Source organism: Dendropsophus ebraccatus, chromosome 2 (assembly GCF_027789765.1).
Source record: "Dendropsophus ebraccatus isolate aDenEbr1 chromosome 2, aDenEbr1.pat, whole genome shotgun sequence".
Lineage (NCBI taxonomy): Eukaryota > Metazoa > Chordata > Amphibia > Anura > Hylidae > Dendropsophus > Dendropsophus ebraccatus.
Genome location: NC_091455.1, coordinates 5656347 through 5678864, shown reverse-complemented (window position 1 = coordinate 5678864; position 22518 = coordinate 5656347). Strand labels below are relative to the sequence as shown.

The following is a 22518-nucleotide window of genomic DNA, read 5'->3' as shown; positions in this document are numbered from 1 at the left end:
AGGCGCCTGTCCATCATGCGATGAAACATTCTGCTGTTTATACTGAGCAAGTTCTGCAGAAGAGGAGCGGCGACATGACTGTTTCCTGTGAATCCATCCTCGGCGGTGTATGCGGTGTATTTCTCTGGGGCATCTGGCATACCAACTTCTTCTAGATTGAAATCTTTTTATTATATTTTCTTTGCTCAAAACACAAATGCCCCAGGCCCTACTCTTGTTCCCGGCGCTGTCCCTGGCTCATCTATTGCTTCAAGCTGCTTAGCAATCAAGCTCAGATAACATAGATCAATGCAGGATATATGTGCTGCATTGATCCCTACTAGCAATCAATGTATTGTTTATAGGAGTCCCCTAGGGGGGCTACAAATTAGTGTTAAAAAAAAGTTCTTTCACATGCTATAGCCATGTGTGTAATCGCCCGAACCATTAAGTGATCACATTCCTGATGTCGTATGGTAAAATCCAGAAACATCAAAATAAGACATCAAAAAAATACTTAAAAAGTGTTGAAACGGTTGCACAATTGTGAGCAAGATACCGATAAAAACGACAGATCATGGGGCAAAAACGACGCCTCAAAAAGCCCCATTTTCCCTGTGCAATTTATTTTTCAGTTTTGCAGCAAATTTTATGTCATTGCAAATTACAACTGGTGTCGCGGAAAATAAGAGCTCATAAGGACCAGCGCAAAAAAACAGGAATCGGCTTGGTCACTAAGCAGTTAGGCTATCTGTGCCCGAGAGCGGTCGATTCCACCAACCCATCAACTGGCTTTGGCTTTCTCCTGTACTATTTCCTCATTTTTATTCTGTGGCCGGGACTGGGGGTTGAAGCCTTATATTTGTTCCACATTATATTTGCATATTTTTTCTCATACCTTTAGATCTCTTTCTCCTGCTCCACATCCAGCTCACCAATCATCTGCGAGGATCCTTGGAGCGCTGCAGCGGTGATAACTGGTAATGAGTTCCCGCCAGTTGCTGCAATGCTTGCAGGCATGTGAGGTAGTTGAGATCACTTCCAGTAGGCGGTCAGAAGACACTACAGCAAAGTCTATGGCGGTGGCCCCTGACAAGATGGCAGTGTTTTCCCGCTCTTGTACAGGTGGTATAGGCAGTGTTTTATGACATGGAGAGGAAGGAGCGCTGCACCTCACACCTATGGCTGACACTAATGCCGCTCAGCTACATTTAAAACCAACGTCAGGATGTTGGTATATAATTTGATCAGACCATATTACCCCATGTACCACGTGCAGGTCTCCTGGCCCACATGAGTGCCAACACTAAACTAACACTGTGTCAGTCAGCGACTGCTAACCCAGCAGGCACTACCAGTGGAGAAAGCTGCTGCCAAACAACACAAGTGTGAATATGATCTTATACTCACCATTGCTCCTGCAGGTAGAGAGGGAAAGATAGGAGGTACTTGACATGTGTGCACAGGTGTCTCCTGCTAATTTAGGCAGTGTTTTCCCGCTCTTGTACGGGTGGTATAGGCAGTGTTTTCCCACTCTTGTACGGGCAGTATAGACAGTGTTTTCCCGCTCTTGTATGGACAGTATAGACAGTGTTTTCCTGGTCTTGAATGGGTGGTATAGACAGTGTTTTCCCACTCTTGTACGGGCAGTATAGACAGTGTTTTCCCGCTCTTGTACAGGCGGTATAGGCAGTGTTTTCCCGCTCCTGTATGGGCGGTATAGGCAGTGTTTTCCCGCTCTTGTACGGGCGGTATAGGCAGTGTTTTCCTGCTCCTGTATGGGCGGTATAGGCAGTGTTTTCCCGCTCTTGTACAGGCGGTATAGGCAGTGTTTTCCCGCTCTAGTATAAGCAGTATAGACAGTGTTTTCCCGCTCCTGTATGGGCGGTATAGGCAGTGTTTTCCTGCTCCTGTATGGGCGGTATAGGCAGTGTTTTCCCGCTCTTGTACAGGCGGTATAGGCAGTGTTTTCCCGCTCTAGTATAAGCAGTATAGACAGTGTTTTCCCGCTCCTGTATGGGCGGTATAGGCAGTGTTTTCCCGCTCTTGTACGGGCGGTATAGGCAGTGTTTTCCTGCTCCTGTATGGGCGGTATAGGCAGTGTTTTCCCGCTCTTGTACGGGTGGTATAGACAGTGTTTTCCCGCTCTTGTACGGGCGGTATAGACAGTGTTTTCCTGCTCTTGTATGGACAGTATAGACAGTGTTTTCCCGCTCTTGTACAGGCGGTATAGGCAGTGTTTTCCCGCTCCTGTATGGGCGGTATAGGCAGTGTTTTCCCGCTCTTGTACAGGCGGTATAGGCAGTGTTTTCCCACTCTAGTATAAGCAGTATAGACAGTGTTTTCCCGCTCCTGTATGGGCGGTATAGGCAGTGTTTTCCCGCTCTTGTACAGGTGGTATAGGCAGTGTTTTCCCGCTCCTGTACAGGCGGTATAGGCAGTGTTTTCCCGCTCCTGTATGGGCGGTATAGGCAGTGTTTTCCCGCTCTTGTACAGGCGGTATAGGCAGTGTTTTCCCACTCTAGTATAAGCAGTATAGACAGTGTTTTCCCGCTCCTGTATGGGCGGTATAGGCAGTGTTTTCCCGCTCCTGTACAGGCGGTATAGGCAGTGTTTTCCCGCTCTTATACAGGCGGTATAGGCAGTGTTTTCCCGCTCTTGTACAGGCGGTATAGACAGTGTTTTCCCGCTCTTGTACAGGTGGTATAGGCAGTGTTTTCCCGCTCTTGTACAGGTGGTATAGACAGTGTTTTCCTGCTCTTGTATGGACAGTATAGACAGTGTTTTCCCGCTCTTGTACAGGCGGTATAGGCAGTGTTTTCCTGCTCTTGTACAGGCGGTATAGGCAGTGTTTTCCCGCTCCTGTATGGGCGGTATAGGCAGTGTTTTCCTGCTCTTGTACAGGCGGTATAGACAGTGTTTTCCCGCTCTTGTACAGGCGGTATAGGCAGTGTTTTGCTGCTCTTGTACAGGCGGTATAGGCAGTGTTTTCCTGCTCTTGTACAGGCGGTATAGACAGTGTTTTCCCGCTCTTGTACAGGTGGTATAGGCAGTGTTTTCCTGCTCTTGTATGGACAGTATAGACAGTGTTTTCCCGCTCTTGTACAGGCGGTATAGGCAGTGTTTTCCTGCTCTTGTACAGGCGGTATAGGCAGTGTTTTCCTGCTCTTGTACAGGCGGTATAGGCAGTGTTTTCCCGCTCTTGTACAGGCGGTATAGGCAGTGTTTTCCTGCTCTTGTACAGGCGGTATAGACAGTGTTTTCCCGCTCTTGTACAGGTGGTATAGGCAGTGTTTTCCTGCTCTTGTATGGACAGTATAGACAGTGTTTTCCCGCTCTTGTACAGGCGGTATAGGCTGATAAGGCCAGGATATGCGATTTTACCTACCTGCACCGTACCTATATGACTACACATATATATAGGCCTCTTGCTTAGAAGCTCCAGTACATTAGAGAGTCCCTGATAGGGTTAACATATAGCTGGAACATTTCTTACCTTGGAAAACTTCTGATATGGACACTAGAAAGAATGTTTTGTCTCAAGAACTATTTCCCTCAGAGACCTGTTTATCAGCTTTCAAGGCCATTCTCAGAGGAAAGCTGCCTGTCTGTTACAGTGGGAATAATGTGAAAGTATCATTGCAGAGAATGTGTTGTTCTAACCTTTTTGACCTTTTTGAATAATAATAATAATGAATACTAAATCACTAGCATCGCCTCATCTATGCCTTATTAGCATTTGTTACCACCCTATATTTTATCGGTCTATAAAATGTGATGACCATAATAAAACTTGGGCCATTCTCCAGGCTTATAATCATGATACATTGTCTTATCTGTGTCCATGACGTATAAGTGACGAGCTGGTAATACTGCAGATTCCAACTCTAGATATAATTAAAAAACCATCCTTTACCTGGGTTTTTGGCTTCTCTCCATAGAGAGAGGTCAACATCTAAATTTAACCTTAACAAGGCAGTGTTTTCCCGCTCCTGTACGGGCAGTATAGGCAGTGTTTTCCCGCTTTTGTACAGGCGATATAGACAGTGTTTTCCCGCTCTTGTACGGGCAGTATAGGCATTGTTTTCCCGCTATTGTATGGGTGGTATAGGCAGTGTTTTCCCGCTCTTGTATGGGCAGTATAGGCAGTGTTTTCCCTCTCTTGTACGGGTGGTATAGACAGTGTTTTCCCACTTTTGTACAGGCGGTATAGGCAGTGTTTTCCCGCTCTTGTACAGGCAGTATAGACAGTGTTTTCCCGCTCTTGTACTGGTGGTATAGGCAGTGTTTTCCCGCTCTTGTACGGGCAGTATAGACAGTGTTTTCCCGCTATTGTACTGGTGGTATAGGCAGTGTTTTCCCGCTACTGTATGGGTGGTATAGGCAGTGTTTTCACGCTCCTGTACGGGCAGTATAGGCAGTGTTTTCCCACTCTTGTACGGGCGGTATAGGCAGTGTTTTCCCTCTCTTGTATGGGCAGTATAGGCAGTGTTTTCCCTCTCTTGTACGGGCGGTATAGACAGTGTTTTCCCGCTCTTGTACGGGCAGTATAGGCAGTGTTTTCCCGCTCTTGTACGGGCAGTATAGGCAGTGTTTTCCCACTCTTGTACGGGTGGTATAGGCAGTGTTCCTGGGTTCTTCGGCAGCACACAATGGGTTAAGTCTAGGTTCCCTAGAACAAGGCAGAAGAGACATGTAAAGCAGTAACCAATCAGATTTGGTCACTCCACATATATGGCAGGAAGGACCACCCATAGTCAGAGTTTTTTTCTTCTGCATGGTAAGAAGAAACTATGGTGTTTTTTCATGCATTCTTTTTTAATATTGATTTTGTTGTTCCAGATTACCCTATCAGTGTCTGGGGGTACGACGGTCAGTACATCATAGAGGAAAAACTCACTGTGTGTGGGTTTCTATGACTGTATGTCGGTATAAGTTAGGCGGGACTCAAGGTTGCGGTGAGCATTCCGTCCGGACCTAAAATATATACTGAGCATCACCCTGGAGACCGGCGGAGCACGCTATGGTCAAGGCTTACGGGATGATACAGCCGTTCCCTGTTGGATGTTATGATGCCTCCGGCAGAAGGACGAAGATCATCGACAAGGCACAAGGGGTTAAGTGTCTTATTTCCCCGGCGGCCATAATGATGTACTTTTAAATGGAGCACTCGTGGACTGCTTACAGGTACTGTTTTCTTTATTTTTTACTATCACTCCCATTATGGACTCTGGGGTGTTTATTAGTTCTGTTGTCTGCACGGGCGATAATAGGAGATTAGTGCTGACGTCACACTCATCCCGTGGCTACCCGCTTACTTGGCTGTTTGAATTTGGCGCCCTCTGGAGCCGTGCGCGCTGTCAAACATCCACGGTATCTCTCTACTCCACTCAGCAGCTGGTTAGCTCCTGTCAATACAGGTAAGGGGAGGAGTGGGGGCAGGACTGGGGCGGTCCGGGGGCGGAACGGAGTGGCCGGCAGGTAAATCCTTTTTAATCCCGGGGATTCCTTGCGTCTGTGCCCTCTGCTAGGCAGCCGCTCGCTTGTGACAGAACTGTAAGTACCGCTACCTTATGGGGGCATGTTTTTGTGCATTTGTCATGGCTGCAAGCTGTTGTATTCAATTGTATGTTTTAGATCCAGCATGGACTCTCCTGCTAGGAAAAATTCAAGCAAGTCTAAGCATAGATTATGCCTATCCTGCCAACAGCCACTGCCTGAGGATAATCTTACTGACACATGTACTCTGTGTAGTTCCGCAGTTCCATCTTCTAACATCTCACTCACAGATTCTATTCGGGACATTATAAGAAATGAATTGTCTAACATGTTTGAGGATGGGGGTCCCGGAGCCAAACGCAGAAGGTTGTCTAAGGCAAATAATTCTCCTGTGGGTTCATCTAAGGAGGAATCCTCCTCATCAGACTCTGATGGTGATATCTCTAAAGATTACTATTTGTTTCATAAGGATGAAGTCTCAAGACTCAAAGGGACTCTAGAGTCTGATAAATCTGTTAAGAACAAAGCCCCTAGAGATGCACTGTATTATTTCCCGGTTAACGATGACAGAACCTTTCCTTCTCATCCCTTACTTATGTCCTGGATGCAAAAAGACTGGGGAAAACCAGATAAGCGTCTTGATGTGGGATCAAGGTTTAAATCTGTCTACAGGCTACAGGAGGCACAGACCTCATCTTGGGAGGCTCTTCCCAAACTGGACTTGGCGGTTGCAAAACTTTTCAAAAAGTCTTTCTTTCCACAAGAAAAAGCTTCTATGTTAAAGGATCCTCTAGATAAGAAGGCGGATGTCCTTGCAAAGAAATCCTATGCTGCAGCTGCAGCTGTTTCTAGAGTGGCTTTGGCTTCAACTCCAGTGGCAAGAGCCCTTAGAGTTTGGCTCAGTGACATCACCAAAGTCCTTTCTTCTCAGGTACCTAGAGAAGAGATTCTAGAGAAATTGCCAACAATGAAGGCAGCAGCAGAATTCCTGTGCGATGCCCCTGTGGATACTCTGGCTTTGGCTTCAAAAATTATGACATCATCCAATTCTACCAGGAGATGTCTATGGCTTAAGCAATGGCCTGGAGATGTATCGTCCAAACAACATTTTTGCTCCCTCCCATTCCAGCCTGAGAGTTTGTTCGGACCTCAGCTTAAGGATATCCTAAAGGACTTGCACGAGGAAAAAGGTACTTCCTTCCCTTTTCCTAAGAAGCCATCCTCTAAGACTAGGAGACAAGCTAAGTCTCCTCCCAAAGACGAAGGGACTATCGAACCAACAGGTTCAAAAATTTCAGACCGAGGCAGTCCGGGTCAGCATCATCTTCTTCCAAGAAAACACCGGGGAAGAAAGATTCGAATTTATGACGCCAATTTTCCAAAATTAAGCGTAGGAGGGAGACTCGGGCGTTTCATAACAGCATGGTCAAAATCTACAACAGACAAATGGGTCTTGTCCCTCATCAAAAGCGGTTATTTTCTGGAGCTAAGGACAATCCCTCCGGACCAGTACTTTCTCAATAAGTCCTCGGATCCACATCTTCTTCCCCTTGTAAGGGAATTCATCTCCAAGAACGCCCTGGAGCCTGTCCCCAGTTCCCAAAGAGGCCAGGGATTTTACTCGCGGATTTTCACGGTACCCAAGTCCAGCGGGAAACACAGGTTAGTGATAGACCTGTCTCACCTAAACAAATTTATGAAGAAGATTCCATTCAAAATGGACAACATCAAGTCGGTGATTCCGCTGCTGGACAGAGGGGATTTTCTGGCGTCGTTGGACCTTATAGATGCCTATCTCCATATCCCGATAGCTCCAGCTCATCGGAGGTTTCTGCAAGTAGCTTTTCTCTGGGATCAGAAGATTCAACATCTTCAGTTTTGCTGTCTCCCCTTCGGGCTCTCATCAGCCCCCAGAGTCTTTACAAAAGTCTGCATAGTCCTCTCTGCAATACTGAGGATCAGAGGGATTCGTGTTGTCCCGTATTTGGACGATTGGCTAATCATCGCCAAGTCCACAGATCAGCTGTCCTATCAAGTCACAGAGTCTATCCATCTGTTACAACAACACGGGTTTCTAGTGAATTTCGAGAAGTCTCAACTGGCTCCTTCTCAGTCCTTGATTCTTCTGGGATTTGTAATCAACACACTACAGATGAAGTTATATCTGTCAGAAGATCGAATCAAGAGATTGAGAAAACAAATCACTTTTCTGCTGAGCAATACTACCTGTACCATCAGGACTGCTATGAGAGTACTAGGTACCCTGTCATCGACCCTAGATGCAGTCCCGTGGGCACGAGCTCACATTTGTCAATTACAGAAGGACATATTGACAGCATGGAACAGAGATCATCGTACGTTGCAAAAGTACATGACAATCTCGGGATCAACTCAGGTAGACCTTGGCTGGTGGTTGAAACCTCTTCATGTGTCTCGAGGAGTGTCCCTTATCCCGCAGGTGAAAGTTGTGTTGACAACAGATGCCTCACAGTTCGGATGGGGAGCACATGTCCAAAACTCTTGGATACAGAGAGAATGGTCTGCCCGGGAGAAGCTGATGTCTTCCAACAGAAGGGAGCTTCGGGCGATAAAGCTGGCCATTTTTCACTTCCAGTCACAACTGAAGAATCAGAGTATACTGGTGCAGTCGGACAACCTCTCAGCTGTTTTTTACCTAAACAAGCAGGGGGGCACCAGATGCCAGTCCCTCTTGGAAGAAAGCCAGTCCATTTTTCGTTGGGCAGAAAGGAATGTGGCCCAGATATCAGCAGTTCATATCAAAGGGATACTGAATCAATCTGCAGATATCCTCAGCAGACACACTCTACTCCCAGGGGAATGGTCCCTGTCACCGAAAGTGTTTCATCAAGTGACTCAGAAATTTGGAGTCCAAGACCTAGACGCCTTTGCGTCTCGGCAAAACGCCAAGCTCCCCAGGTTTTGTTCGAGGGACCAGACTCATCGACCTACATTTGTGGACGGTCTGGCGACACCATGGGAGGGGAATTTTGTCTATGCCTTTCCCCCTCTATCCCTGATTCCGAGAGTCCTCTCCAAGGTGAAAATGGAAGGGACCAAGTGCATCCTGATTCTTCCCTACTGGCCACGCAGACCATGGTTCTCCCTTGCAAACGCGCTTGCAAAAGGCAGAATATGGAAACTTCCAATGGTTCCAGATCTACTCTTGCAGAGGGGGTTCCTACATCCGAACCTGGACCATCTAAAATTAGCAGCCTGGCGGATGAACTAAACGGCATCAACACAGAAAATCTGTCAGAAGATGTCCTGAATACAATGGTCAATGCTAGAAGGAAGAGCACCAGACTTAAATATGCGGGAGTCTGGAAAACGTTTCAAGCTTTTTCCTCAGATCATTCGGTCTCAAGCGTATTGAACTTCCTTCAAAGAGGATTAAACCAAGGTCTTAAGTTCAGCACTATACGGGTGCAGTTTGCTGCAATCAATTCCTTTATGGCGGGAAAGTACTCAGGCAATCCTCTTATCACGAGGTTTCTCAAAGGAGCAAGGAACTTAAGACCTCCAATAACATCCCCCGCTCCATCCTGGGATTTGCATATAGTACTGGAAGCCTTCAAGAGAGCTCCCTTTGAACCGTTGAGTTCCACTGAACTACACCACTTATCCTGGAAAACGGCTTTTCTAGTGGCCATGGCTTCGGCCCGTAGGGTCAGCGAAATACAGGCCCTATCCTGTCGAGAACCGTATCTTAGGGATCTGGGAGACTCCCTATTCTTGCGTACTATGCCTGGTTTTCTTCCCAAAGTTGCCTCTCAATCAGCACTAAATCAAGAAATTGTTCTCCCAAGCCTGCCTTCATTAGACCCCGAAGGAAATCCCTTGGACGTCAGAAGATCAGTCTTGGAATATATCAAAAAAGTAAAATCATTCAGACTGGCAGAGAATTTGTTTATTCTCTACGAGGGGAAGATGAAAGGATTCAAGGCCTCTAAAAGAATTATCTGTAACTGGATCCGTAATGCCATTACACTATCCTACTCACTGCAAGATCTACAAGCACCAGCAGGAATAAGAGCCCACTCTACCAGAGCAGTGTCCTCATCATGGGCGGAAATTGCAAATGTTCCACTGCAAGAGATCTGCAGGGCGGCGACGTGGTCAAGCACCTCAACATTTACATCCTGTTATAGACTGGATGTCACACGCGAAGCAGCCTTGGGCAGGAAAGTGCTAGAAGTATAAGTATTGGATTTATACCCCCCCTTTAATTTCACTGCTACGTAGTCCCATTGTGTGCTGCCGAAGGACCCAGGAATGAAGGAATTTCGAATACTTACCTACCGGGAAATTCCTGTTCCTGGCGTCCGGAGGCAGCACAACACACCCTCCCTATTAAATTGTTATGCTGCATACGAACTCTGGCTGTGGATGGTCCTTCCTGCTATATATGTGTAGTGACCAATTCTGATTGGTTACTGCTTTGCATGTCTCTTCTGCCTTGTTCTAGGGAACCTAGACTTAACCCATTGTGTGCTGCCTCCGGACGCCAGGAACAATGGAATTTTAATACTTACCCTGCCGGGAAATTCCTGTTCCTGGAGTCCGTAGGCAGCACACAAAGGGTTAAGTCTAGGATCCCGAGTGCAAGGCAGAAGAGACATGCTCAGCAGTAACCAATCAAAAAAGGTCACATGGTATAAGAGGCAGCAATAACCACACCTACACAGAGTTCGTATGCAGCAAATAACTTTATATAAATCATAGGGAGGGAGTCTTGTGCTGCCTACGGACTCCAGGAACAGGAATTTCCCGGCAGGGTAAGTATTAAAATTCCATTGTTCCTGGTAGTCCTACGGCAGCACACAAAGGGACTTATAAGCAGTATAAATCAACATAGGGAGGGTCAACAATCACCACTTTTAGCTCTTAAGTATTTTAGAGCCTAAGGCCGCCCCTGTAGAGACATCTAGGCGGTAATACGTGAAGAATGTAGATGACGAGGACCATGCGGCTGCTCGACATATTTCCTGTAAAGGGACATTAGCAGATTCCGCCCAGGATGCAGCTATGGCTCTGGTTGAATGAGCTTTTAGGGCTGAGGGTCCTGGAAGTCCTTGGGATGAATAATAGAATAGAATTGTATCCCTAATCCATTTTGATATACTGTGGGTTTTAGAGGCTTTAGACCCCTTCAGTCTTCCTTCGTACAAGACAAAGAGGTTCTCATCCTTCCTGAATTCTTTTGTTCTGTCCACGTAGAGCAGAACCGCACGCCGAACATCCAAAGGGTCTTCACCTGACTCTAAGGATGGTAAACTCGGCAGGATAATCTCCTGATCAATTGTTGATGAAACTTTCGGCGTAAATCCTGGCAGTGTTCGTAAGTACAACGCATCACCGAGATCCTTAAAATAGGGTTCTCTGGAAGAGAGAGCTTGGATCTCGCTGACTCGCCTGGCTGAAGCGATAGCCACCAGGAAGGCGGCCTTCCATGTTAAGTACTGGAGCGTAGATTGTAGTAACGGCTCAAAGGGAGGAAGTTTCAACCCTTCTAAGACTACCTGCAGGTCCCATGTTGGAATAGGTGCTTTTGTCGGTGGATGCAGATTTTTTGCTCCTTTCAAGAAGGTTGCTACTAAAGGCTCATTTGAGAACTTCCCACCTAAATAAGAGTTAAAGGAGAAGTCCGGCCAAAATTAATTTTTGATATGTTGTTACTTATGAAAAGTTATACAAATTTCTAATGTACATTAATTATGGGAAATGCACATATAGAGCTATTTCCCTTAATTTAGTAGATCAGGAAGTGTTAGAAATATCTCTGAAGAAGTGACGTCACGACCCAGGGTGTAATTCCTATGGAGTGTCCAGCAGGGGGCGCTCTCTATATAGAAGTCTATGGGACTTTATTGTTTCTATGGGTTTCTATGTAATGTAATGTAATGTAATGTAGTGTACAGTGCTTTATTGAATGAATACATCTATGGAATACTTTGGGGAGCAAGTGTCCTTGCTCCCCAAAGTATTGCATAAATGTATTCATTCAATACATTCAATACACAGTAAGCCCGCCGATCCGCCGAATTTCCGCCGCATTCCCGCCGATCCGCCACACGCTGATCCGCCGCATTCCCGCCGATCCGGACCATATACATTGAACTACAGCTCCCATCATCTGCTTATAGTATGAACAGGTGATGGGAGCTGTAGCTGGGTAATGGATATGACATGCCGCCGGGCGCAGGGGGGAGCCGCTCAGTACACAGGAGCGCTCCCCCCTCCTCCTCCTCCTCCTTCCGGGATAACTTCCGCCTATAGCACTGCTGAGTCCCTGCCTGGCCGCCGCTCTCCGCTCTCCCCCCATACATACCGGCTCCCGATGCATCCTGGTGTCCGCGCTGATGCCGGGAGCCGGTATATGTGAGCGGAGAGCGGCGGCCAGGCAGGGACTGAGCATTGGTATAGGCGGAAGTTATTACGGAAGGAGGAGGAGGAGGGGGGAGCGCTCCTGTGTACTGAGCGGCTCCCCCCTGCGCCCGGCGGCATGTCATATCCATTACCCAGCTACAGCTCCCATCACCTGTTCATACTAGAAGCAGATGATGGGAGCTGTAGTTCAATGTATATGGTCCGGATCGGCGGGAATGCGGCGGATCAGCGTGTGGCGGATCGGCGGGAATGCGGCGGAAATTCGGCGGATCGGCGGGCTTACTGTGTATTGAATGTATTGAATGAATACATTTATGCAATACTTTGGGGAGCAAGGACACTTGCTCCCCAAAGTATTCCATAGATGTATTCATTCAATAAAGCACTGTACACTACATTACATTACATTACATAGAAACCCATAGAAACAATAAAGTCCCATAGACTTCTATATAGAGAGCGCCCCCTGCTGGACACTCCATAGGAATTACACCCTGGGTCGTGACGTCACTTCTTCAGAGATATTTCTAACACTTCCTGATCTACTAAATTAAGGGAAATAGCAGTATATGTGCATTTCCCATAATTAATGTACATTAGAAATTTGTATAACTTTTCATAAGTAACAACATATCAAAAATTAATTTTGGCCGGACTTCTCCTTTAATGGCTGAAAACTGAACTCTTACAGTACAAAGCTTCAAACCTTGATCCAATCCTTTCTGGAGAAAGTTCAAAATTGAAGGAAGTGAGTAATCTGTGGTAGTGGAGGTGAATGTCTTCCATACCCCTTCATATTTTTTCCGGGTACTAGCTCGCCTGGCATTTATTACAGTAGAGATAGTCTTTTCAGATAGTCCTTTTTTCCAGGCGTTCAGTTCATTCTCCAAGCTGTTAATTGGAGTAGACGGATGTTCGGATGGAAGAACCCCCCCTGTACAAGCAGGTCTTGTTTGTAAGGCAGTTTCCATATTCTTCCTTCCGCCATACTTAGGGCTAACGGGAACCACGGTCTGCGTGGCCAGTAGGGAAGAATCATCAGAGTCTGAGCCTTCTCCTCCTTCACCTTTCTTAGGACTCTCATTATTAGAGCCGGAGGAGGAAAGGCATAAACGTAGATCGTCTTCCATGAGATGGATAGGCCATCCAGTATCGTTGGACGATCCGCCAGATTCCTTGAACAGAACTTCGGTAGTTTTGCGTTCTGCCTTGTGGCAAAGGCGTCTAACTCCGGAGTTCCACATTTTTTCGTCACTAGACGAAAGGTATCCTGGGACAATTCCCATTCTCCTGGAAGAAGCTGATGGCGACTCAGAAAATCCGCTGTATGATTCAGAGTCCCCCTGATATGGATCACGGAAATGTCCTGAAGGTGACGTTCTGCCCATGTGAAGATCTTTTGACTTTCCTGTAGGAGAGTTAAACTCCTCGTGCCCCCCTGCTTGTTCAGGTAGAACATTGCTGACAGATTGTCTGTCTGTACTAAGACATTCTGGCCAGATAGCAGCTGGCTGAAATGAAGGAGAGCAAATCTTATCGCTCTCAGCTCTCGCCTGTTCGAGGACATCCTGCTCTCTCTGGATGACCACCTCTTTTGGACCCATTGGTCCCGAATGTGTGCGCCCCAGCCGTAATGAGAGGCGTCCGTAGTTAGAATTATTTTGTCCTGTTGGATCAGGGGTACCCCCGCAGTCAGGACTGAATGGCTCAGCCACCACGCTAGATCTTCTCTTGTCCTTGGAGAGAGGGAGATAGGATGGTCCAGGGCGAGGTGATTTTTGTCCCAAGAGGCAAGAATTTCCATTTGAAGAAACCGCACGTGTGCCCTGGCCCATTGCACAGCATCCAATGTTGACGTAAGGGTCCCCAAGACCCTCATTGCTTCCCTGAGGGTGACCGTAGGGCGAGATCTCAGAGCCATCACTTGTTTCCTCAGCCGGTCGATTCGAGCCTGAGAAAGGAAGAGTCTCATTAATACGGAATCTACCCGGAATCCCAGGTAAAGGATCTTTTGAGATGGATTCAGCTGAGATTTTTCCTGGTTCACTAGAAACCCGTGTGCTTGCAACAGACGTAATGTCGAGTTCAGATGGACTTTTAATACAGAAGCTGATTCGGCTATTACTAACCAGTCGTCTAAGTACGGGATCACTGTCAGACCCTGAATCCGAAGAGCCGCTGCCAATGCCACAGATATTTTTGTGAATACTCGAGGGGCAGACGACAGACCGAAGGGCAGGCAAGTGAACTGGAGATGAAAAACTTGACTGTCCGATTGCAGAGCTATTCGCAGGTATTTGCGATGGCATGGTGCCACTGGCACATACAAATAAGCGTCCGTGAGGTCGATGGATGCCATAAAATCGTTTTGATTTAGTAATGCAATGACTGTCTTTATGTTGTCCATCTTGAACGTACATTTGGTCATGTACTGATTTAATTTTGACAAATCCACTACCAGCCTGAATTTGCCGTTCTGCTTCGGCACCAGGAACATATGGGCGTAGCATCCACTTCCTCTTTCCTGATGAGGTACTGGTTCCAAAGCTCCTTTGCCTATAAATTCTTTGATCGCAGAAAGAAGATTTGGATCTGAAGCTCTGTTTATGCAAAACATATCTGGGGGCGGTGACTGTAGTTCCAGGCAGTAACCGTGTTTTATTATGGATAGGATCCATTTGTCTGTAGTTGTTCTTTCCCACTGTTGAATGAACAATCTCAGCCTGCCCCCTACCGATGGAATTGGTAAGGTGGCGTCATAAGTTCTCTCTCTTCGCCCCAGCTTTCCCTTTAGAAGATAAAGCCGCCGAAGACGGTCCCGTCTGTTTAGACCTGAAATTTCTAAACCTGTTCGCCCTGTAATCCTTCCTTGGTCTAGGTGAAGATCTAGACTGACGACGAGCAGGCTTATATGTTTGCTTCTTGGGCATCGGGAACGTCGACTCTTTGCTCTCATGTAAATCCTTGAGGATTTCCTTGAGCTGGGGCCCAAACATTGATTCAGGCTGAAATGGGAGTGAACAAAAATGATTTTTTGAGGCCACATCTCCTGGCCATTGTTTTAGCCACAGACAGCGTCTAGTTGAGTTGGCTGCCGACATGATCTTTGAAGACATGGACAATGCATCCAGAGGGGCATCGCATAAGAACTCCGCGGCTGCCTTTAATGTCGGCATCTTTTCAAGAATCTCCTCCCGAGGAACATTAGAGGCCAGGTCCTTAGTGATGTCGCTTAGCCAAACTCTAAGAGCCCTGGCGACCGGGACAGATGACAAAGCGATCTTGGAGGAAGCTGCTGCGGCAGAATATATCTTTTTCGATAAGGTGTCTGCCTTTCTATCCAGAGGGTCCTTCAGCATTGTGGAGTCCTCTGCAGGGAAGATAGACTTCTTGGCCAGTTTGGCCACTGCCAGATCCACTTTGGGTGGAGCCTCCCAAGACGAGGTAGATGCCTCGTCCAATTTGTAAACCGCCTTGAAGCGGGAGCCCGTGTCCAATCGCTTCTCAGGTTTTTCCCAGTCCTTCCTTAGTAGTTTGTCCACGGCTGGGTGGAGAGGGAAGCACCTGCTGTCAGAAACCGGGAAATAATACAGCGCATCCCTAGGGGCTTTGTCCTTTAAATTCCTATCCGATTCCAGTGTCCCTTTAATGGATTTAATTAACGCAGACACATCATCCCTATGGAACATGTAGTAGTCCCCTTGTGATACATCCGAGTCAGAGGATGAAGCATCCGCCGAATGTGCGGGGGAAGTATTGGACCTGCCGGTCTTTATTCTTTTGGCCGATGGACCTGAATCCCCAAACATAGAGCGCAATTCGGCGCGGATCACATCTCTAATTGAATCAGACAAGGATGGTGTGTGTAGTGGTGTTTCTGATGCAGCTACTGATGTGCACAGTATGCAGGTATCCCCACTGTTGTCATCAGGTAATAAACCATCACATTTCACACAAGACCTATGCTTGGTCTTGGACACACTTTTTCCCCCAGGAGAAGACATAATGCACTAAAAAAACAATACATGTATGTGTCAACATATATCCCAAGGTAATGGGTGGTAGAAATAAGGAGGTACTTACATCGGTCACCGGGCAATGCGACTGACTCACCAGTGCACAGAAGCCTGGGACCGCCTCCTATTTAAAGGGGTAAACCTTCCCCCTTCCTAGTAATTGCCACACATCCTGTAAACTTTTATTGCCCTGCTGAAAAGGTTGCCCCACTTCCTGGATATAGACCAATGAGGAACCAGGAGGGGGAGGACGTCACTTCCGGCATGGACGCTACAGCGCCCGACATCCGGAACGCCCGCCGCACGTGTATCTCCAGCGCGCGGGAAACGCTCCCGCCCGGACTCTGCAGCGAGCCGCTTCCGGTCTAGCTCTGACGACTTCCGGTCTCGGCGGCGTGAACGCAGGACGCCGGCTCCACGTGCAAACCCGACAGGGATTCAAGCAGGTATAAACATCCGGTCTGAGTGTGGACTTACATCCGGTAATAATCCACCACAAATAATGCAAAAATTCCCCACACTGGGCAATATACTGCACACAATAAAACCGGAAAGGCAATAAATGACATATTATAAGGGGCTCACCTTTGGTCGGACTTCGCTCTAAAACTTTATCCGGCAGTTCCGTGGCCGAGAGTCTCATGTAGAAAGATGGAAGGTGGCACACTGCAACCCAGAATCCATCCCTAGTCTCGGTGGCAAGCTTCTGAGAATTTTTCCCCAGGAGATGGAAAATAGCACACTGCTACCTTGTACCCAGCTCCAGATTCTCACAAAACAGACTTTGTGCAAGGCAGAGCAGGGTAAACCACACACAGTAGTTTAGAGCCCCTGACTGTCCTAGCGATGTGCCAGCAGACACTGCTCAGGCAAGCTAGGAGAAAGAAATAAATAATATAAGCAAGAGAAATAAAATATGTCTCTTCTATCAATGCAGCAGAAGAAAAAAAACTCTGTGTAGGTGTGGTTATTGCTGCCTCTTATACCATGTGACCTTTTTTGATTGGTTACTGCTGAGCATGTCTCTTCTGCCTTGCACTCGGGATCCTAGACTTAACCCTTTGTGTGCTGCCGTAGGACTACCAGGAACAGGAATTTCCCGGTAGGTAAGTATTCGAAATTCCTTCATTTTTTCCCACTCTTGTATGGGTGATATAGGCAATGTTTTCCTGGTCTTGTAGGGGTGGTATAGGCAGTGTTTTCCCGCTACTGCACAGGCGGTATAGGCAGTGTTTTCCCGCTACTGCACAGGCGGTATAGGCAGTGTTTTCCTGCTCTTGTACGGGCAGTATAGGCAGTGTTTTCCCGCTCTTGTACGGGCAGTATAGGCAGTGTTTTCCTGCTCTTGTACCGGTGGTATAGGCAGTGTTTTCCCGCTCTTGTACGGGTGGTATAGGCAGTGTTTTCCCGCTCTTGTACGGGTGGTATAGGCAGTGTTTTCCCGCTCTTGTACAGGCAGTATAGGCAGTGTTTTCCCGCTCTTGTACGGGCGGTATAGGCAGTGTTTTCCCTCTTGTACGGGTGGTATAGACAGTGTTTTCCCGCTCTTGTACAGGTGGTATAGGAAGTGTTTTCCCGCTCTTGTACGGGCGGTATAGGCAGTGTTTTCCCTCTTGTACGGGTGGTATAGACAGTGTTTTCCCGCTCTTGTACGGGCGGTATAGGCAGTGTTTTCCCGCTCTTGTATAGGCAGTATAGGCAGTGTTTTCCCGCTCTTGTATAGGCAGTATAGGCAGTGTTTTCTTGCTCTTTATGGGTGGTAAAGGCAGTGTTTTTCCGCTTTTGTACGAGCGGTATAGGCAGTATTTTCCCGCTCTTGTACGGGCGGTATAGGCAGTGTTTTCCCGCTCTTGTACGGGTTTTATAGGCAGTGTTTTCCTAGTCTTGTATGGGTGGTAAAGGCAGTGTTTTCCCGCTTTTGTACGAGCGGTATAGGCAGTGTTTTCCCACTCTTGTACGGGTGGTATAGGCAGAGTTTTCCCGCTCTTGTACGGGTGGTATAGGCAGTGTTTTCCCGCTTTTGTACGAGCGGTATAGGCAGAGTTTTCCCGCTCTTGTACGGGTGGTATAGGCAGTGTTTTCTTGCTCTTTTACGGGTGGTATAGGCAGTGTTTTCCCACTCTTGTACGGGCGGTATAGGCAGTGTTTTCTTGCTCTTTTACGGGTGGTATAGGCAGTGTTTTCCCGCTTTTGTACGGGCAGTATAGGCAGTGTTTTTCTGCTCTTGTACGGGCGGTATAGGCAGTTTTTTCTTGCTCTTGTACAGGCGGTATAGACAGTGTTTTCCCGCTCTTGTATAAGCAGTATAGGCAGTGTTTTCCCGCTCTTGTACTGGTGGTATAGGCAGTGTTTTCCCGCTCTTGTACTGGCGGTATAGGCAGTGTTTTCCTGCTCATTATGGGTGGTATAGGCAGTGTTTTCACAGTCTTGTAGGGGCGGTATAGGCAGGGTTTTTCTGCTCTTTATGGGTGGTATAGGCAGTGTTTTCACAGTCTTGTATAGGCAGTGTTTTTCTGCTCTTTATGGGCGATATAGACAGTGTTTTCCCACTCTTGTACAGGCAGTATAGGCAGTGTTTTCCTGCTCCTCTACGGGCGGTATAGACAGTGTTTTCCCACTCTTGTACGGGTGGTATAAGCAGTGTTTTCCTGCTCTTTATGGGCGGTATAGGCAGTGTTTTCCCGCTCTTTTACGGGTGGTATAGGCAGTGTTTTCCTGGTCTTGTACGGGCGGTATAGGCAGTGTTTTCCTGCTCTTGTACGGGCGGTATAGGCAGTGTTTTCCTGCTCTTGTACGGGCGGTATAGGCAGTGTTTTCCTGCTCTTGTACGGGCGGTATAGGCAGTGTTTTCCTGCTCTTGTACCGGCGGTATAGGCAGTGTTTTCCCGCTCTTGTACGGGCGGTATAGGCAGTGTTTTCCCGCTCTTGTACGGGTGGTATAGGCAGTGTTTTCCCGCACTTGTAAGGGCGGTATAGGCAGTGTTTTCCCGCTACTGTACGAGCGGTATAGGCAGTGTTTTCCTTGTCTTGTACAGGCAGTATAGGCAGTGTTTTCCCGCTCTTTATGGGTGGTATAGGCTGTGTTTTCCCGCTCTTGTACGGGTGGTATAGGCAGTGTTTTCCCGCACTTGTAAGGGCGGTATAGGCAGTGTTTTCCCGCTACTGTACGAGCGGTATAGGCAGTGTTTTCCTTGTCTTGTACAGGCAGTATAGGCAGTGTTTTCCCGCTCTTTATGGGTGGTATAGGCTGTGTTTTCACAGTCTTGTACGGGCGGTATAGACAGTGTTTTCCAGCTTTTGTATGGGCAGTATAGGCAGTGTTTTTCTGCTCTTTATGGGCGGTATAGGCAGTGTTTTCACAGTCTTGGACGGGTGGTACAGGCAGTGTTTTCCCACTCTTTTAAAGGCGGTATAGACAGTGTTTCCTTGCTCTTTTACAGGCGGATAAGCAGTGTTTTCCCACTTTTGTACGAGTGGTATAGGCAGTGTTTTCTTGCTCTTTTTTTTTTATAACTGTAATTTTTATTGAAAAGATTTTTCATATTTTTAGCAAAGACATAACAAAGGAATACATGGCACATATAGAATAATGTACGAAACAGAAGAATAATGGGGTATCAGCAGTATAAAACATATCAGGCACGGGTATAAAGCAACATTGGTGACAGCTAGATCTTACATAATCATAATGGCAAAGCGTATTCCTACAAATAAAGGTAAGATAGGAGAATAACGCAGCAGCTGTCAGCAGATGAGGAATTACTGCCACTCATGACCCAGGTAAGGGGTTGTAACCTTACTACAGTCCAATAATGAAACCCTTTGACAAACAGACAACACAGACAGACTAGAACAGGACTCAACACAAGGGAGGTGGGGGAAGGGAAGGAAAGGAGGAGAGGTGGGGGAGACGGGGAAACTAGGGTCTGCTGCCAGAAGAGGAAGTCATATCAAAGAAATCCCACAGGATCCATATGGACTCAAACTTATCAATGGCATTATTAAGGGAAGCAGTAAGCTTTTCTAGGGAGCGCAACTCCCGAATTCTGGTGAGCAGACAGGGCCGGGAAGGAGGGGACGTCTGCTTCCAAGCACGAGCAATCAAGGACTTGGCCGCCGTTAGGATAGTGAGTAATAACTTTGTCTGTTTTTTCCGGAGGGTCTTAGGGAACAAATTCAACAGACAAATTCCTGGGTCCCTATTAATGGTAGTGCCCAAGACTGTCGAGGCCAACCTGCAAACCTCCACCCAAAATGGACGGATAAGGGGGCAGTCCCAAAATATATGGAGGAGCGACCCCATACTACCTGTGCACCTCCAACAAAGTGAAGGGATAGCATTATTTAGCTTATGGAGGAGTTCCGGTGTATGGTACCATAGCATTAACAGCTTATAGTGGGATTCCTTATATGTGGTGCAAATAGAGGATTTTGCGGCCCTTTCCCATATTACAGCCCAACATTCTGGCGGGAGTTGTCTGCCCAATACTGCCTCCCACTTATCCATGTAGTGATGTCTAGCCTGGGAGCCATCAGAAGGTGAATTAAGAATTCGATAAATATCTGATATCAAACCCGATGTAGAAGTGCCACCTCTCACTAATTGTTCGAAGGCAGATGGTTTTGAGACTGTGAGGGATCCCAGGCGAGACAGCATAAAATGGCGGATCTGTAAATAGGTATATTGCTCTGAGGACGGTAGCTCAAATCTGTCCACAATCCTATGAAAGGGGAGAAGGGTGCGTGTAAGCGGGTCTACAACGTCAGCGAACTGGAACAGCTTTTTGGAACCCCATAGCCTAACTGTATGAGATTGTAAACCAGGCTGGAAATCAGGATAAAGAAGGAAAGAATGTAGAGGGGACGTTTTGGAATAAAGTTTGAATTTGGAGGAGCAGGTGGACCAAATGTGCAAAGTAAAGTTAATGGGGCCAAGTAGGTTTAAATGGGAAAAAGAAGGCGGAGAGGGATGCCAAAGAAAGGAGTTGGGATGGAAAGGCGCTAGCCATATTTTTTCAATCTCAGCCCATTTCTTATAGGCTAGGTATTTAGACCATGCAGTGATTTGCCGTAAATGAGTTGCATAATAATAGTGTAGGATATTAGGAACCGCAAGACCTCCTTGAGTTTTACTACTCATCATAACCGAAGCTGGAATACGATGCCGCTTCGTCGCCCAAATAAATTAAAAAATGTCCCGCTGTAATGCTTTTATCTCGGATAGGGGTATTCGTACTGGCAGGGTTTCAAAGAAGTAAAGCAACTTCGGAAGAATCGTCATCTTGACCGAAGCCACTCTACCCAGGAGGGAGATGAAATGGGAGTTCCATTTGGACAAAAGAGCCCTGAGTTCTTTGAAAAGAGCAGGATAGTTGGTCGTATATAGAGAAGAGTACGTAGGCGTAAGATGAATTCCTAAATATTTAACAGAAGACTCAGACCATTTAAACCGAAAGACAGATCGAAGGTGTGTTACTGTGGAGTTAGGGAGGTTAAGGGGCATGATTTCGGATTTAGAGGTATTTACTTTATAACCAGAGAATACCCCAAACCGGGAGAGCAAGGCCCTAAGCGCCGGCAGGGTCGTATGAGGGGACGACAGGGTGAGGAGGACATCATCTGCGAAGAGCATGATTTTGGACTCCTTGCCTCGGACTGATACACCACGGATGTCTGGGCAATTCCGAATGGCCGCCGCCAGGGGTTCGATACAGAGAACGAACAAAAGAGGGGATAGCGGGCAGCCCTGGCGGGTGCCATTCCGAATTGGAAAGGTCCCAGACATCATATGTGGGAATTTGAGGGCAGCAGTAGGTCGTGCATACAAGGCTTCAATCGCAGCCATAAAGGGTCCCCGAAAACCACAGCAACGGAGGGTCTCGAACATGAATGGCCACCCTAGGCGGTCAAATGCTTTCTCAGCATCTAAACTGAGTATCAGGGCCCTCTCTGACTGCTGATTGACTGCATCAATGATGTCAATGGCACGTCGAGTGTTATCCCCTCCCTGTCGTCCAGGCACAAAACCCACCTGGTCAGCATTGATAAGTGAAGGCAGCCAATAACCTAGGCGGGTGGCAAGTAGTTTAGTAAAGATTTTAAAGTCTGAATTTAAAAGGGAGATAGGCCTATAATTGGCACAGTCTAGAGGGTCCTTTCCAGGCTTGGGGATAAGTGTAATATATGAGTGGGACAGTGTTGTGGGAATAGCTGAGCCATGCATAAAGGAGTTAAAGAGTGAAAGAAGCCGAGGGGATAACTCAGAGGAGAAGGTTTTGTAGTAAAGGTATGTGAAGCCATCTGGCCCCGGTGCTCGTCCCGACGGGAGAGATTTCAGTACTTCCGAGAGCTCCTCCTCCGTAATAGGCGCATTTAAAGTCTCCAAGGCATCTGCAGACAGGGTCGGCAGGTTGCAGTCAGACAGGAACTACACGATGCGTTGAGATCGAGCATCCGGGTCAGAGGGTAGGGTAGAGGGTAGAGAATAAAGATCAGTGTAGTATTGTAGAAAGAGGGAGGAAATATCAGCAGGGTTATAGTGGAGTCGCCCACCGGAATCCCTAAGGACCTGAGGAGACTGAGCTAACGCCCTATCATTAAGCATTCTCGCCAGTAG

The 22518-nt window shown here is 47.2% G+C and overlaps 1 protein-coding gene across 1 annotated transcript in view; it reads right to left on the bottom strand.

Moving 5' to 3' along the window:
* LOC138782896 (uncharacterized) overlaps positions 1 to 16821 on the bottom strand; it is a 128853-nt gene extending 112032 nt beyond the window's left edge. Inside the window, exon 1 of the mRNA XM_069956838.1 lies at positions 16488 to 16821. The gene's annotated coding sequence lies outside the window, so the exon portion shown is untranslated. The remainder of the gene's footprint in view (positions 1 to 16487) is intronic.
* Positions 16822 to 22518: the final 5697 nt, after the last annotated feature.